Here is a 17,095-nt window from a genome sequence, read left to right as displayed (position 1 = left end):
TGGCATTATCTACTCTATAGCACTGTCATCTTCTACCCTAGCAAACAGCTTGCCAACTGATCATATATTCTGCCTTCTCAGAAAAAAATATTACTGCTTTCTCTCCCCTGTGAAACAGAAGCTCAGAGAGGTAGAGATTCTTGCCTGTTTTATTGACTCCATGTCCCAAGCAGCTAGATGGGTGCCTGGCACAGAGCAAACATTCAACACATAGGTGTAAAATATCATGTGCAGGAATAAATGCACCCATGTGAAGGGTGAGAGACGAGGAAGGACAGAGGACCCAGGCTGGCAGGAGCAAGAAGAGGCAGGACTGCCTGGCGGAGGTCTGGGCTCTGGGAAGTCGAGGGGCTCCAAGCTGTTCAGGGCTCTGGAGATACACCGTGTCACACTGCAGCGCCCTCTCCCATGGCTGGACCACATCCTCCCTGCTCGGAGGCTTCCTGCTCTCTACAAAGCCCACTGCACTGACATCCTCTGGCTGCTTTGCACAGCTTGAACAAGGCACTAAATTGGTTCCTGCAGGGCTGTGGGCTCACAGTGGAGGGAGGCAGCTAGGCTTCATCTGTCTCTCCATCTCCCTCTTCTCCCCTTATCACCAGCAGAGTCTGCTCCTATTATTAAAGGAAGATGGAATTAGAATCCTCAGCATAGCCTGGGCATTGCAGCCTATCTATTCTCACTCACTGCCTCCTTCACAGCTCCTGTGGCTGGAGCTAATGGGGAAACTTAGGATATGCAGACTTCCCAGGAAAGGATGCTCCTGGAGCTAAGATGAGATGGACACTCAGTCTCAATGGACAAGTGACTGCATGGCCTCAGTCTGGGTAACATGCAAAGTACAGCTTCCAACCTGAAGGTAGAAAAGTAACATCACTGAGTGGCTCTGTGGTAAAAGAATCTGCCTGCTAAGGCAGGAGACACAGGAGACTCAGGTTTGATCCTTGGGATGGGAAGATCTCCTGAAGGAGGAAATAGCAACCCACTCCAGTATACTTGCCTGGGGAATCCCATGGACAGAGGAGGCTGGTGTACTGCAGCCCATGGGATCAAAAAGAGTCGGACATGACTGAGAGAGAGAACACGCAGGTATGCTCTGCAGGGAAGATATCTTCACTTTGAGAAGGATGTGTGTGTGTGTGTGTGTGTACATGAATGCACGAAATGAGGGAACTTGAATCGCCTGCACGTCCATCCACCCTGGGCTCCACTTGGCACAGTGGTGTCACCAGAGCCTCCTGGAGCAAACACAACCTGTGGACAGAGGAAGTTAGGGACAAAGATTTGGTTAATTACTAGAGCTGGACAGAAGAGCTATTCTAAGCATGGTGTGATGTATGTCATTCAGATTGTCCCCAGACAGAAAGAGCTGACTTTGTTCTGACCATATTGCCTCTTTGAAGGGTTGCTTTGAAATTTCAGATGATAAATGTAAGAAGCCTAGTGTAGCGTATGTACTTGAGCAAAGGGGATTGCTTTATTGTGGAGTCCTGCACTGATGCCCAGAGCAAGAATATATGTAATTTATGTCTGAAGTCCTTGGGACATGGCTCAGTGTTGGACTAGACTCACCTTATCTATGCACGTTGGCCAGGGAATACCTCAGTATAAGAATGGCGAAGAGTAGGAATCAGTTGGTCTTCTGGTGGATTTCCTTTCCTAGGAGCTGGGTTGCTGTGAATTTTGGTCCCTGTCCCCAGAGCCGTCTTCATGTGCATCCCTTGGTTTGTTGCCCAGGGCTTTTCCAGTCTACTGGGCAAAGCCAGGGACACGGCGGGCAGATATTCTCCTTTTGTTTTTTTCACCTTTTGCCACTAGTTCACAGGGGCCACAAGTATCTTCCAAGGTGATCTCTGAATCTCTGGATTCCTAACTTTATTTTGCATTTCTGGGTCCAGCTAGCTTCGTCAGAAAGAACTATCTGGGAATTCTTTTTTTGTCTAACCACATCCGTGTTTAGATAAAATCAGATTAGCTGGAATTATCAGCCAAGCACTCCTGTAGCCTGGGGACAAAGCTCGGTTCAACTGTGCAGTGTGTGTGTGTGTACATGCGTGTGTGCGTGCGTGCGTGTGTGTATGCATGTGCAGGTGGTCGAGGAGACTGTATGGAAAGACTTTTTACCTAAAGGAGAAGACCGTGGCCATTGGTCTTCTCACATTTGCCGCAAGCCCACAGGGGCCTGCAACGTTCTCGGCTCTCAAAATCAAACCAGATGGAGAGCGATGATCCAGAATTTGTGATTGCTGCCAGATTTTTGTCCTTTGAAAAGCATCACCCCGTAAAATGAAACCCCCATCAAGATGCATTCAGGCAATCCTGTGTCCTTAGGCATACCTGCATATGAGCATCCCCTATGTAATCCCCCAAATCCTGCAAAAGCTGCTTATATCTACTGAGAAATAAGCAAAAATATCAATAAAGGGCTCACATTTTCACCCAACCAGTAACACTTAATATGAAAATTTTAAACTTGTGACATAATACATTAGAAATGAAAATGAAGATTATATATAATGATTTCATCTATGCTTTTTTTCAGAGCGTGGAAGAACTGATGGAACTAGCAAGATATTGCCTCTTTAAGAACATTCTAATTTCTAGTGTTGCTGTCTCTTTGATTGGCCATGGTTATTTTGAGGTCTTTCTGTCTATATCACAATAAGTGAGATGCTCTTGTTCAAGACGCTGGCTTGTAATTTGACATTCTCAGATCATTTAAGCTAAGTATACTAGCACTTTATGTGCTGGAGAGAAAAAAAATGTACTAAACATTTAAAGTTATGTGTGAAAAGCAAGAATCATCTCAAAGGTGCTTTTCTCTGTGCTCACCAAATGAGAAGTGAAGACACAGGCTGCAGAGGCCAATGCCTTGATTCAGGGGTGTGCAGACAGTGTTTCTCACAATGTAAAGATGAAGAAAAGAGCTACTGTTGAAATTCTGGGAGTCAGTGAATTACTGCAAGACCCTCTTCTGTGTAATTCTTGGGGAGGCGGGGCTGTGACAGCAGGTGTGAGGCCCCAAGAAGCACTTTCCTTTGAGGCAAAGATGTGTGATCAGCATCATTCATTTGTTGACCCCATGTGCCAGTCCCAGGGGACTGCCTCAGAGTGAGACAGTCCAGGGGGGCCAAAATGAGTGCTTCTAGCAGTGCATGCTAAAACATGCAAAGGGGAGACTAAGAACAGCACAGAGGAGATGCTATCCTCTGAGTCGCTGCTTGGGCAGGGCTTCCTGGAAGAGGCATCCTCTCTGGACATCTGTGCCTCAATGAAAGAAAATAAATATTCTAATCTGGCAATTGCCACACCAAGAGGGAATCAAAATCTCCTGAGGCTCTAGGTTTCCTTTCAGCCCCGAGCTCCTACATGTCCCATCAAAGGACAATGAGAACTAAAATCTAATTTAAGAGTGTAGTCCAGGGAAATAGCTTTTCTAACAGGAGATTTCACGTCTTGTGGGCTGGAGGTTTGTAGAAGTGAGGTGACTACAGTGGAGAGAATTTGGCAGTTAATATCGTGGACTGGGAAGGACAGCCCAGCTGGAGATCACGGTTCTTAGGCTGTAACCTCACTTGGTTGTTCCCTCAGTTTAACAAGTCATGAACCCACCTGCGTGGAAGGGGCAGGCACCTTGTCAGCCTGACACCTCTAGAAGATCTCTGTATCTCATCCTTAAGGAGGGTGTTAATACCAGCACCACATCCCTCCCACCTCTGGGAAATTCTGCCTTTTCAGGATGTAAGTGACAAAAATTGGTCTCAACTGATGACAATCAGAGCCTGTGTGCATCCTAAGTTGCTTCAGTCACATCTGACTCTTGGCAGCTGCATTAACTGTAGCCCACCAGGTTCTTCTGTCCTTGGGATTCTGCAGTCAAGAATACTGGGATGGGTTGCCATTTCCTTCTCTAGGGGATCTTCCCCACCCAGGGATCCAACTCACGTTTCTTAGGTCTTCTGCACTGGCAGGCGGTTTCTTTACCACTAGTGCCACTCAGTCAATTATCTAAATAACTGAATAAGATAAAGCATTTTTTAAATTAAGTAATGGGTTAGTGACAATTAACTTTTTGGGGATTTAGGGGTGCTTTATGAATATAATGAAGCTGGATGGAAAGATTCCCTGGAAAACGAAATGGCAAACCACTCCAGTATTCTTGCCTGGAGAATCCCATGGACAGAGGAGGCTGGTGGGGCTACAGTCCATGGTGTATGAAGAGATGGACACGACTGAAGTGACTTAGCACGTTTCATGGTCCCTCTAGGAAAAGAAAGGTATTCATATGGATGGCTAAGAAACATCTTGCATGTAATTTATGAGGATATATGGACTCTTGGAAAGCCAAGTAGGACCAGAGACCATATGTTAAGTCTCCATAGTCAGGTATAGATGTTGTAAATTATTGTGAGGCAAGAGTTACGTAGATAAGTGATCTCAAAGGGTGGACCTCTGCCCTAGAGAAGGCAAATAGTGAGCCACTGGGTGAGGCAAGAACATGTCAGGACTTCCAGTATGATGTATCAATATTTTATGTTTGAAACATTAGAGGGGGTGAGTTTTACAAATATATGGGATACAGGGAGACACTGAGGACTTGCAACACGAATATGATGTGTTCCAGGGAACACAGGAGGTGTCTTGGGGAGCAGAGGGGGCCTGGCATTGTTTCTGATTCATTACTTATCAGAGGCTTGTGGCCTGCTTGCTCAGCTGGTTAAGAATCCACCTGCCATGCAGGTGACCCCGGTTCATTTCCTGGGTCGGGAAGATCCCCTGGAGAAGGGATAGGCCACCCACACCCAGATCAGTCGGTAAAGAAGCTGACTGCAATGTGAGAGACTTGGGTTCGATCCCTGGCTTGGGAAGATCCCCTGGAGAAGGGAAAGGCTACCTACTCCAGTATTCTGGCCTGGAGAATTCCCATGGACAGAGGATCCTGGCGGGCTATAGACCACGGGGTCACCAAGGGCTGCAGTCCACGGGATCGCCAAGGGCTACAGTCCATGGGGTCGCAAAAAGTTGGGCACAACTGAGCAACTAACCACACACACTTGGCGCACTGCAGTTAATTTGTGATAGAAAAGCATGATCAATGTGGTAGATTTTATAAAGACAATGCCTTTAAATATAGTTGCAACACTTTGGGCTGAGATGTAAATGGCCATTTTCATCTTTTAGGTCATACAGAAGATTTATGATTTTCTCTTGGCAAATAATTTAGAAGTCTTTTAGAATTGAAATGTGCATTTTCTTTAATAGCAGTAACATAGCATATACTCCAAATGCCCTGATGTTCTCATAAGATGACAAGTGATAGGAAGGCCTATATTTATACAGTTTTCCCTTTAAGGTAATATTACATTTAAAATGGGGATTTTGCAACTGTCTTTTGAAAGATGTTCTTCATGAGTAGAAAACAACTTGGACATGAGTGGTTATATATAATTATATTGCTTTGTGATTTATTGCTAAAATCAATAAATTACTTAAATAGCCTCATGTCTGCACACTTAAAATAGAAAACTTGGCAACAGAATTACTTCCAAGTAAGAATTTTCTTAGCAAAGGGTTTTGAAGTGGAGTTTTAACTCATTTGTCTGAACTCACTTGTTTGATCTATCTATCTATCTATCTATCTATCTATATATATATAAGCATTTATGTTAGTTTTCTATAACTACCAACTAACATCAGTAGTTACTTAATAAAACTTTGTATAATCAGTGGAGTGGATTGAATAATAAGTAACACGATTTACTAAAGCACATACAACAATGCACTTCTTTGTTTCGTATATGTTTTTTCTTTTGTGGTATTTTTTTCATCTGTGGCAACCATTAAAGCCAAGGATTGCCATAAATCTAAATTAAAACCAGTTCTTTAAGGTTCTTTAAGTTTTTGCATGGAAATTTAAACCCACATTAAAAAAATAGTTATTCAATTGTATTTTTGTCATTGTTCAGTTGTTAAGATGTGTCTGAGTTTTTACAACTCCACGGACTGCAGCACACTAGGCTCCTCTGTTCTCCACCGCCTCCCAGAGGAATTTGCTCAGATTCATATCTATTGAGTCAGTGATGCTAACCAACTATTTCATCCTCTACCGCCCCCTTTTCCTTTTGCCTTCAATCTTTCCAGCATTAGGGTTTTTTCCAATGAGTCTGATCTTCACATCAGGTGGCCAAAATGTTGGAGTTTCAGCTTCAGCATCTATCCTTCCAATGAATATTCAGGGTTGATTTCCTTTAGGTTTGATCTTCTTGCTGTCCAAGGGACTCTCAAGAATCTTCTCTAACACTACAGTTTGAAAGCATAAATTCTTTGGCACTCAGCCTTCCTTATGTTCCAATTCTCACATCCATACATGACTACTGGAAAAACCATGATTTTGACTACACAGATCTTTGTCTCAAAGTGATGTCTCAGCTTTTTAACTGTATCCTTCTTTCTAAAATGTTTATTGTTTTTGTTCTTGTCATAAATGAAATAAGGAAAATAAAAATTCAGTATTTCTTGTTGCAGCTTTCATTTTAAAGTATTCTAGTTTTTGACTGTGTCATCCTTTATGCCACATTTTGGAATAGGCATTGATTTATAGATATGCAGACCAAATTTACAATTCAGTAAACTTTCATATGTCAAGGAGTCTGTGATCAACACATTTTCTTCTGATTGGGTGTATGATCAAAAAAATTTGGAATCTACTGATTCAGATGATTGTTCGGTCCAGTAGGAAACATCTAGAATGTGCAAGGTGTTAGGATGTGACTTTGAACTGCTGGGTTCAATCCCCTCTCTGTGCAATTACAGAATCTCAGAAGGACAAAACTCTAATGATTTCGCCAAGGTCTCTCTGGCACATGGAGACTAGATGCAGCTATGAGACATGAGGCATGAGAGTGTGTGTGTGTGAAGTGGTAGGGATGGCTGATGCCTTTGGAGCCACAGGAAAACTTGGCTACTTCCCAGACAGTCCAGTGATGGAGGAAGAGGAGCAGAAGAAAGGGAGATGGAGGGGAGAGGGATGTTGATAAGCAAGGACTTGCTTTTGTGTGGCTGCTTTTTGGTGCATCGGGGTGACCCTGAAGTGTGAGTCCTGGGTCAACACCCACAAAGGTATTTTACCCCACCTATGACTTTGTGACTCATCTGACTTCTCTGATTTTTAGTTTATCTTCACATTGTGCTTGTCTCCCTCAGGGGTTTCTTGAGAGGAGGGGATATACCACATACAGAAAAGTGGTTTAGAAACTCTAAAGTGCTGTACACATTCTCATGACCAAGTCAGCAAAAGATCTGCCTCATTTGGTTGACACTGTCTTCTCTTTTCTGGTTGGAGATGTCTTATCTAAAAACATACCCCAGTTGTGTCACCCCAATGGTTAGTCACAACTGATCAGACACCTGAATGACTGACACCATCTTTGGCTAAGTGACTGGAGGTGGTGTGGTTCAACACAACTGTAGACCTCCCAATGTCTGATATATTAATTCTGTTGGCACACCTCATGGACTTGCTTTGAATGTTCTCTATGTAGACTTGGTGATGCCTTCATATTCTTCATTGCATCTAAGACAACATGCCAGGCTCAGCCCATGACTGTTACCTTAAACTGACTTGGTACCTGAACTGGTTGTCACACAGAGTAATTCCTTAGAAGCAATTCAATGGATCCATCAAGCTTCCTCCCCACCCTCATGCCCCAGGACTGTCTTAACCATTTTAGGTCATTGCTGCTTCACTACAAAGGCATGACTGTGTCTAGAGCAGGTATTCTTGGGTCTACTTTACAAATGAGAGCACTGAAATACAGAGACTTGATTATCACGGCCAATGTTCAGTTCAGTTCACTTCTATTGCTCAGTCGTGTCTGACTCTTTGCGACCCCATGAATCACAGCATGCCAGGCCTCCCTGTCCATCACCAATTCCTGGAGTTCACTCAGACTCACATCCATCAAGTCAGTGATGCCATCCAGCCATTTCATCCTCTGTCGTCCCCTTCTCCTCCTGCCCCCAATCCCTCCCAGCATCAGAGTCTTTTCCAATGAGTCAACTCTTTGCATGAGGTGGACAAAGTACTGAAGTTTCAGCTTTAGCACCATCCTTTCCAAAGAAATCCCAGGGTTGATCTCCTTCAGAATGGACTGGTTGGATCTCCTTGCAGTCCAAGGGACTCTCAAGAGTCTTCTCCAACACCACATTTCAAAAGCATCAATTCTTCAGTGCTCTCCCTTCTTCACAGTCCAACTCTCACATCCATACATGACCCCAGGAAAAACCATAGCCTTGACTAGACGGACCTTAGTCAGCAAAGTAATGTCTCTGCTTTTGAATATACTATCTAGGTTGGTCATAACTTTTCTTCCAAGGAGTAAGTGTCTTTTAATTTCATGGCTGCAGTCACCATCTGCAGTGATTTTGGAGCCCAGAAAAATAAAGTCTGACACTGTTTCCACTGTTTCCCCATCTATTTCCCATGAAGTGGTGGGACCGGATGCCATGATCTTCGTTTTCTGAATGTTGAGCTTTAAGCCAACTTTTTCACTCTCCTCTTTCACTTTCATCAAGAGGCTTTTTAGTTCCTCTTCACTTTCTGCCATAAGGGTGGTGTCATCTGCATATCTGAGGTTTTTGATATTTCTCCCAGCAATCTTGATTCCAGCTTGTGCTTCTTCCAGCACAGAGTTTCTCATGATGTACTCTGCATGTAAGTTAAATAAGCAGGGTGACAATATGCAGCCTTGATGTACTCCTTTTCCTATGTGGAACCAGTCTGTTGTTTAATATACAGTTCTAACTGTTGCTTCCTGACCTGCATACAGATTTCTCAAGAGGCAGGTCAGGTGGTCTGGTATTCCCATCTCTGTCAGAATTTTTCACAGTTTATTGTGATCCACACAGTCAAAGGCTTTGGCATAGTCAATAAAGCAGAAATAGATGTTTTTCTGGAACTCTCTTGCTTTTTTGATGATCCAGCGGATGTTGGCAATTTGATCTCTGGTTCCTCTGCCTTTTCTAAAACAAGCTTGAACATCAGGAAGTTCACAGTTCACTTATTGCTGAAGCCTGGCTTGGAGAATTTTGAGCATTACTTTCCTAGCGTGTGAGATGAGTGCAATTGTGCGGTAGTTTGAGCATTCCTTGGCATTGCCTTTCTTTGGAATTGGAATGAAAACTGACCTTTTCCAGTCCTGTGGCCACTGCTGTGTTTTCCAGATGTGCTGGCATATTGAGTGCAGCACTTTCACAGCATCATCTTTCAGGATTTGAAACAGCTCAACTGGAATTCCATCACCTCCACTAGCTTTGTTCATAATGATGCTTGCTAAGGCCCACTTGACTTCACATTCCAGGATGTCTGGCTCTAGGTGAGTGATCACACCATCGTGATTATCTGGGTCATGAAGATCTTTTTTGTACAGTTCTTCCGTGTATTCTTGCCACCTCTTCTTAATATCTTCTGCTTCTGTTAGGTCCATACCATTTCTGTCTTTTATCGAGCCCATCTTTGCATGACATGTTCCCTTGGTATCTCTAATTTTCTTGAAGAGATCTCTAGTCCTTCCCATTCTGTTTTCCTCTATTTCTTTGCATTGATCGCTGAAGAAGGCTTTCTTATTTCTTCTTGCTATTCTCTGGAACTCTGCATTCAGATGCATATATCTTTCCTTTTCTCCTTTGCTTTTCACTTCTCTTCTTTTCACAGCTATTTGTAAGGCTCCCCAGCCATTTTGCTGTTTTGTATTTCTTTTCCATGGGAATGGTCTTGATCCCTGTCTCCTGTACAATGTCATGAACCTCAGTCCATAGTTCATCAGGCTCTCTATCTATCATATCTAGGCCCTTAAATCTATTTCTCACTTCCACTGTATAATCATAAGGGATTTGATTTAGGTCATACCTGAATGGTCTAGTGGTTTTCCCTACTTTCTTCAATTTAAGTCTGAATTTGGCAATAAGGAGTTCATGATCTGAGCCACAGTCAGCTCCTGGTCTTGTTTTTGTTGACTGTGTAGAGCTTCTCCATCTTTGGCTGTAAAGAATATAATCAATCTGATTTCGGTGTTGACCATCTGGTGATGTCCATGTGTAGAATCTTCTCTTGTGTTGTTGGAAGAGGGTGTTTGCTATGACCAGTGCATTTTCTTGGCAAAACTCTATTGGTCTTTGCCCTGCTTCATTCCGCATTCCAAGGCCAAATTTGCCTGTTACTCCAGGTGTTTCTTGACTTCCTACTTTTGCCTTCCAGTCCCCTATAATGAAAAGGACATCTTTTTTGGGTGTTAGTCCTAAAAGGTCTTGTAGGTCTTCATAAAACCGTTCAACTTCAGCTTCTTCCGTGTTACTGGTTGGGGCATAGACTTGGATAACTGTGGTATTGAATGGTTTGCCTTGGAGACGAACAGAGATCATTCTGTAGTTTTTGAGATTGCATCCAAGTACTGCATTTCGGACTCTTCTGTCGACCATGATGGCTACTCCATTTCTTCTGAGGGATTCCTGCCCGCAGTAGTAGATATAATGGTCATGTGAGTTAAATTCACCCATTCCTGTCCATTTTAGTTCGCTGATTCCTAGAATGTCAACGTTCACTCTTGCCATCTCTTGTTTGACCACTTCTATTTGCCTTGAGTTATGGACCTGACATTCCAGGTTCCTATGCAGTATTGCTCTTTATAGCATCAGACCTTGCTTCTATCACCAGTCACATCCACAGGTAGGTATTGTTTTTTTCTTTGGCTCCATCCCTTCATTCTTTCTGGAGTTATTTCTCCACTGATCTCTGGTAGCATATTGGGCACCTACTGACCTGGGTGGGGAGTTCCACTTTCAGTATCGTATCATTTTGCCTTTTCATATTGTTCATGGGGTTCTCAAGGCAAGAATACTGAAGTGGTTTGCCATTCCCTTCTCCAGTGGACCACATTCTGTCAGACCTCTCCACCATGACCCTCCTGTCTTGGGTTGCCCCGCGGGCATGGCTTAGTTTCTTTGAGTTAAACAAGGCTGTGGTCCTAGTGTGATTAGATTGACTAGTTTTCTGTGAGTATGGTTTCAGTGTGTCTGCCCTCTGATGCCCTCTTGCAACACCTACCATCTTACTTGGGTTTCTCTTACCTTGGGAGTGGGGTATCTCTTCACGGCTGCTCCAGCAAAGCACAGCTACTGCTCCTTACCTTGGAAGAGGGATTAGCTGCTCTTATATGACATATGGTAAATATTTGTAATGCACATTCACCTAAGTGTACCTCAGAAATCAAGCATCATTCTCTTTGTCAGTGGAGTTGCTTTTCTCAGTTGTCATAACATTGTCCTTTTCTGAAGGCTTCTAAACATTATTCATGTCTTTTTTCTAGCAGCACAGAGTCCAGCTAATTAGCAGTTAGGTAGAAAGTGGAAAAGACAAGGACAAATTTTTATTCCTAATTATGTCTGATCCTTCTAAGACATCCAGTAAAGAGAAATACCTTCCCTATGTGGACCCAGGATTCGGATTTCTTTTTTTCTTTTCTTTCTTCTTAAATTTATAGCCATTACCCAGAGCCATTTTCTGCAGGGCTGTTGCCAAGCTTTAGTTACTCCCCTGGAAAGTTTTTTTTGTTGTTGTTTGTTTGTTTGTTTTTTGCTTTTTCACTCCTTGTGCAAGACTTTGCATGTTTCCTCTTGAAACTCCATCTTCTGATATCAGGGCTTCTGTACTGGCCAATATCTAAGTATAAGTCCTGAGGATTTTAGAGGTAAGTGTTAAGAAAACATCTTTTGTCAAAACAGTGGCATGGGAAAATTTCATTACAAACTCTAAAAATCACCTGATTCCCTGAGAAATACAGACCAGTTCAACAAATGCTGTGTTAGCCACTGCCTATGCTGAGAGCTGATGGCTGGAAGTCTTCATCTTCAAAGGCAACGCCTGCAGGCTTCCTTCTTCCAGGGCCAAGAGAAGGCTAAGGAGGAAATGGAGAAGATAATGAGATGCTGTCTTCATCTCCCTGGAAACCCAGACCTGGAAAGTACTTTTTTTTAATACAACCTTTTTAAAAAATGATAATTATATTTTTTTGGCCATACTATTCAATTTTCAGGATCTTGGTTCCCTGACCAGGGATTGAACTCAGGCCCCAGCAATGAAAGCACCGAGTTCTAACCACTGGACCACCAGGGAATTCCCTGAGAAGTACCTTTAAAGCACTAAATGCATCATTTTAGGCACATGGTTAATTGACAAGTATTCAAAAATCGCAAATCCTGTGTGTGAAACATGTCAAACACATAGGGCAGAGAACATAAACTTAATTGCATGTGGTCTTGGTCTAGAGGATTACATGGCGAGAAATGATTATACTTACTATACTTTATTTGTTATAATTTAATATGAGGTTTTCAGCAACTGCAGGGAAAATGCATAGAGAGGGAAAAGTATTTCTGGAGATTTACAATAGCTTTCACTTCGGAGGCAAATTTGAAACAATGGTATTGTTCAACTGAGTTTGACAGAGTGGAGACATGAGAACGTCCTAGCTTAAAGTGTTGGGGGACTCAGAAAGCTTTATAAACTTGAGACCTGGAAAGTGGTGGGTGGTGGAGAGATTGCAGGGTGTGTGACAAGGGGAGTGTGGGGAATTACTAAATCCAAGCTCGCACTGCTCACTGCATGACAGGCCAATAAATTGAGAGACTTATTGCTGTGGGGGCAAGTAATAGTGAGTTCATTTGGAAAGCCAGCAGGCAGAGAAGATGGTGGACTAGTGTCCCAAAGAACCATTTAACTCAAGTTAGAATTCAGGCTCCTTTTATATTAAAAGGGGAAGGGGTGTGTTGGCTGCTGCAGACTTTTTGGTCCCGGAATCCTTTGTTCTTGCAACTGTCAAGTGTGTCTAGTCACAATGTTCCAATAAACCTCCAGCAAGACAAATGTTATTTCCTGTTCTGCATATTCTTATCACTATATGGGTGGAAAAATATACCTTTAAAGGTCAGAACCTTGAGAATGAGCTCTCCTGTACATCTCAGACTATAGGCAATATTCTTGTAACAAAAGCAATAGAATACAAAGGTTAAAATAAAAGAAATAGATCCAATATAGAGTCCAATATGGATTTGTCTTCCCTATGACAAGGGGGCATAGGGAGGAGGAGTGGGCATCCAAAGATGAGGCTGAAGAAGAGATGATAGTGCAAAGGATCCCAAAAGCCTAGTCACAGAGCCTGAGACTCATTCTGAGGGTTACAGAGAATTCTTCTGGAAAACAAAGACAAGTCAGGACATTCCTTTTATCGCTGAGAGAGGCCCATATGGGATTGTTTGCAATACGGAGGACCCCAAAGGAGGCAGTCTTTACCCCCAGTAAGGGCAGGATCTGCATGAAACTGCTGAGAACCTCTTAGCTTTGCTTTCTAAACCTCAGGACACTTTGAGATCTGGTTGGCGAACATCTGCACTCCAGAGGAAACAGCAGTAGTAATAGAGGAAACTTGGCCTTTTCAGTAGAAATGTCAAGGGCATATTTGAGGTGACCTCACCAAGCACCACCTTTCACTTCAGGTCAGGTGCATTTTCTGGCTGTTTCTCAGTCTTTATCCATCCTATAATTTCAGGGAATGGGACATATTTTACAGCCCATGGATTAAAATGAAGGCTTTAAAAGGGTAATAAAAATAATAAGCCTTTCCTGGCCTTTCCTAATGAATTTTACTCAGCAAAACTCTGCACTGTGGGATTCATGATGGCAAAGTGAACCCACTAGGGAGCCCCTCTCTTGAATGTACTCCCAATTCTCCATCTTACTTTTAGAAGCAAACAGGATTTCAGTTAAAATATGTCCTGCCTAAAATACATTGTGCAAGCTGTCTCTGCTTGTTCCCACACATTTGACCTACAGCCACCCTTTAATATGCTCATTTGTGGAGATTGGCCTGAGGAATCCACTCATCAGGTGGACTGAGTTTCTGGACAAATTGATCAACGGAGAACATGAGATCCTGGGTAGATTTTGGAACCTGATGAAAATGATCCTACCACTTCCCAGCCAGAGGTGTGACCTTGAACCAGGTGTTTCTTCTCCCTGAGCCACTTACAGGCAAAATAGGGCTGTTATACCAAACTTCCATGGTGTGATGGAGAAAGGGAGAGGTGCCAGGGCTGCCCCTTTAATACTTCAATTAATTAAAAATGCAGTTTCTGTGGCCCACTTTCTTTGGCTCTTCCTCTGCCTTTTGACAAGCAAATATGCCTTGTTTTCTAAGTTAGTCAGTAGGGCTGGGAAAGAATGCATCCCAGGAGAGCTGTATTTAGTTTAATTTTAAAAGAGGCTCTGATGCACTCACCTGATGAGACTCTGTCAAATTTGACTGGTATCCTGACATGAGAAAGGAAGTACTCAACTCTGCAAGTGGACCGGAATTGCCCTTAGAATGCATGCCTTCTGGATTTGAATGAAGATATTACCCAATGAAAATAACAGGTGCAACATCAATAACATTTAACTTCTATGCAGAGCACATCATGAGAAACCCTGGACTGGAAGAAACACAAGCTGGAATCAAGATTGCCGGGAGAAATATAAATAACCGCAGATACGCAGATGGCACCACCCTTATGGCAGAAAGTGAAGAGGAACTAAAAAGCCTCTTGATGAAAGTGAAAGAGGAGAGCGAAAAGTTGGCTTAAAGCTCAACATTCAGAAAATGAAGATCATGGCATCCGGTCCCATCACTTCATGGGAAATAGATGGGGAAACAGTGGAAACAGTGTCAGACTTTATTTTTCTGGGCTCCAAAATCACTGCAGATGGTGACTGCAGCCATGAAATTCAAAGACGCTTACTCCTTGGAAGGAAAGTTATGACCAACCTAGATAGCATATTGAAAAGCAGAGACATTACTCTGCCGACTAAGGTCCGTCTAGTCAAGGCTATGGTTTTTCCTGGGGTCATGTATGGATGTGAGGGTTGGACTGTGAAGAAGGCTGAGCACTGAAGAATTGATGCTTTTGAACTGTGGTGTTGGAGAAGACTCTTGAGAGTCCCTTGGACTGCAAGGAGATCCAACCAGTCCATTCTGAAGGAGATCAACCCTGGGATTTCTTTGGAAAGGATGATGCTAAAGCTGAAACTTCAGTACTTTGGCCACCTGATGCAAAGAGTTGACTCATTAGAAAAGACTCTGATGCTGGGAGGAACTGGGGGCAGGAGGAGAAGGGGACGACAGAGGATGAAATGGCTGGATGGCATCACTGACTTGATGGACGTGAGTCTGAGGGAACTCCGGGAATTGGTGATGGACAGGGAGGCCTGGCGTGCTGCAATTCATGGGGTCGCAAAGAGTCAGACACGACCGAGCGACTGAACTGAACTGAACTGAACTGAAAGCCAAGTGAGCATTTTTGCATTGCACTGTCACTCAGTCGTGTCCAACTCTTTGTGGCCCCATGGACAGTAGTCCACTAGGCACCTTTGCCCATGGCATTTTCCCAGGCAAGAATACTGGAGTGGGTTGCCATTTCCTCTTCCAGGGGATCTTCCTGACCCAGGGATTGAACCTGTGTCTCCTGAATTGGCAGTGGATTCTTTTCCCTGAGCTGCCAGGTCAGTTCAGTTCAGTTCAGTCGCTCAGTCGTGTCCGACTCTTTGCGACCCCATGAATCGCAGCACACCAGGCCTCCCTGTCCATCACCAACTCCCGGAGTTCCCTCAGACTCACATCCATCGAGTCCGTGATGCCATCCAGCCATATCATCCTCTGTCGTCCCCTTCTCCTCCTGCCCCCAATGCCTCCCAGCACCAGAGTCTTTTCTAATGAGTCAGCTCTTCCCATGAGGTGGCCAAAGTACTGAAGTTTCAGCTTTAGCATCATTCCTTCCAAAGAAATCCCAGGGCTGGTCTCCTTCAGAATGGACTGGTTGGATCTCCTTGCAGTCCAAGGGACTCTCAAGAGTCTTCTCCAACACCACAGTTCAAAAGCATTAATTCTTCGGTGCTCAGCCTTCTTCACAGTCCAACCCTCACATCCATACATGACCACTGGAAAAACCATAGCCTTGACTAGACAGACCTTTTTTGGCAAAGTAATGTCTTTGCTTTTGAATATGCTATCTAGGTTGGTCATAACTTTCCTTCCAAGGAGTAAGCGTCTTTGAATTTCATGGCTGCAGTCACCATCAGCAGCAGCCCTAAATCCAGGAGGATAGGGCAAAGGTGAAATTGGCCCCCAAATCAAATTGGGGGTGAGTTCCGCAGTTCCTCTACGGTGACACTGGCTCTGCTTCGGCTCCAAGTAACTGACCAACCAATAGGGAATAAACGAGATGCTGCAAAAGAGATCTGCTTCTAGTTGGGAGGCTCCTGATGCTAGCCTGGATTGATGAATTGCCTCTTAAATGATCGCTTCCTGTTTCCAGTCGCTCCCCATCCAAACTGTCAGTCAGCTTTCAGGCAGGAAACAGACCTGCCTCTGCCTTCCAAGTAGGGAGTCCTTGGATGGCTGGGAGGAGGAGGGAAGCAGGCTTGCCAGAGCTGCTGTCTGTAGCATGGATGAGTGAGCTTTTAATTTCCTCAGGACTCTGCCTTGACCCTCCCTTCTGCGCTCTTCCCGGCTGAGGCTGCCTCTGTAGAACCCCGGTGTCTTCCCTCTGGCTTCCATGTCTCTCTGGAGCGCCCCCTGTCCGGCACCTGGATCCACAAGGGAAAGAATGTCTAGGAAATGCAATTCCTGGCTCCTCCCCAACAACCTTGAGGTCTTAAAAGGGGTCATGGAAAGGCCAAGGCCACAAGACACAGTCCAGCACACCACCCAGCACATAAGCGGGAAACTCTAGCCACATTCTGATGGAAACAGTTCAGCCATTCAGCCCCCTGTATCAAGTCTTCCCATGTTTTATCCTGGGAAGCACACCATGAGAGTTTCCATAATGAAGACACAGACTCTCACTTTAACTCACCTCCCATCACCACCCTTCATGAACCCTCCTCTTCCATGAACATGCCTGACAGCTCGACTTGCAGAATTCCCCTTCACCCAAATCCCTCCCTTACCCCGTAATAGTTTTCTGAAGTACTAGCTAGTTTTCAAAGAGAGCCAAAATGCCATCTCTC

The sequence above is a fragment of the Budorcas taxicolor genome, chromosome 11 (assembly GCF_023091745.1).
Source record: "Budorcas taxicolor isolate Tak-1 chromosome 11, Takin1.1, whole genome shotgun sequence".
NCBI classification, from domain to species: domain Eukaryota; kingdom Metazoa; phylum Chordata; class Mammalia; order Artiodactyla; family Bovidae; genus Budorcas; species Budorcas taxicolor.
The sequence above is the reverse complement of the archived record's forward strand: the minus strand, read 5'-3'. Positions refer to the sequence as shown.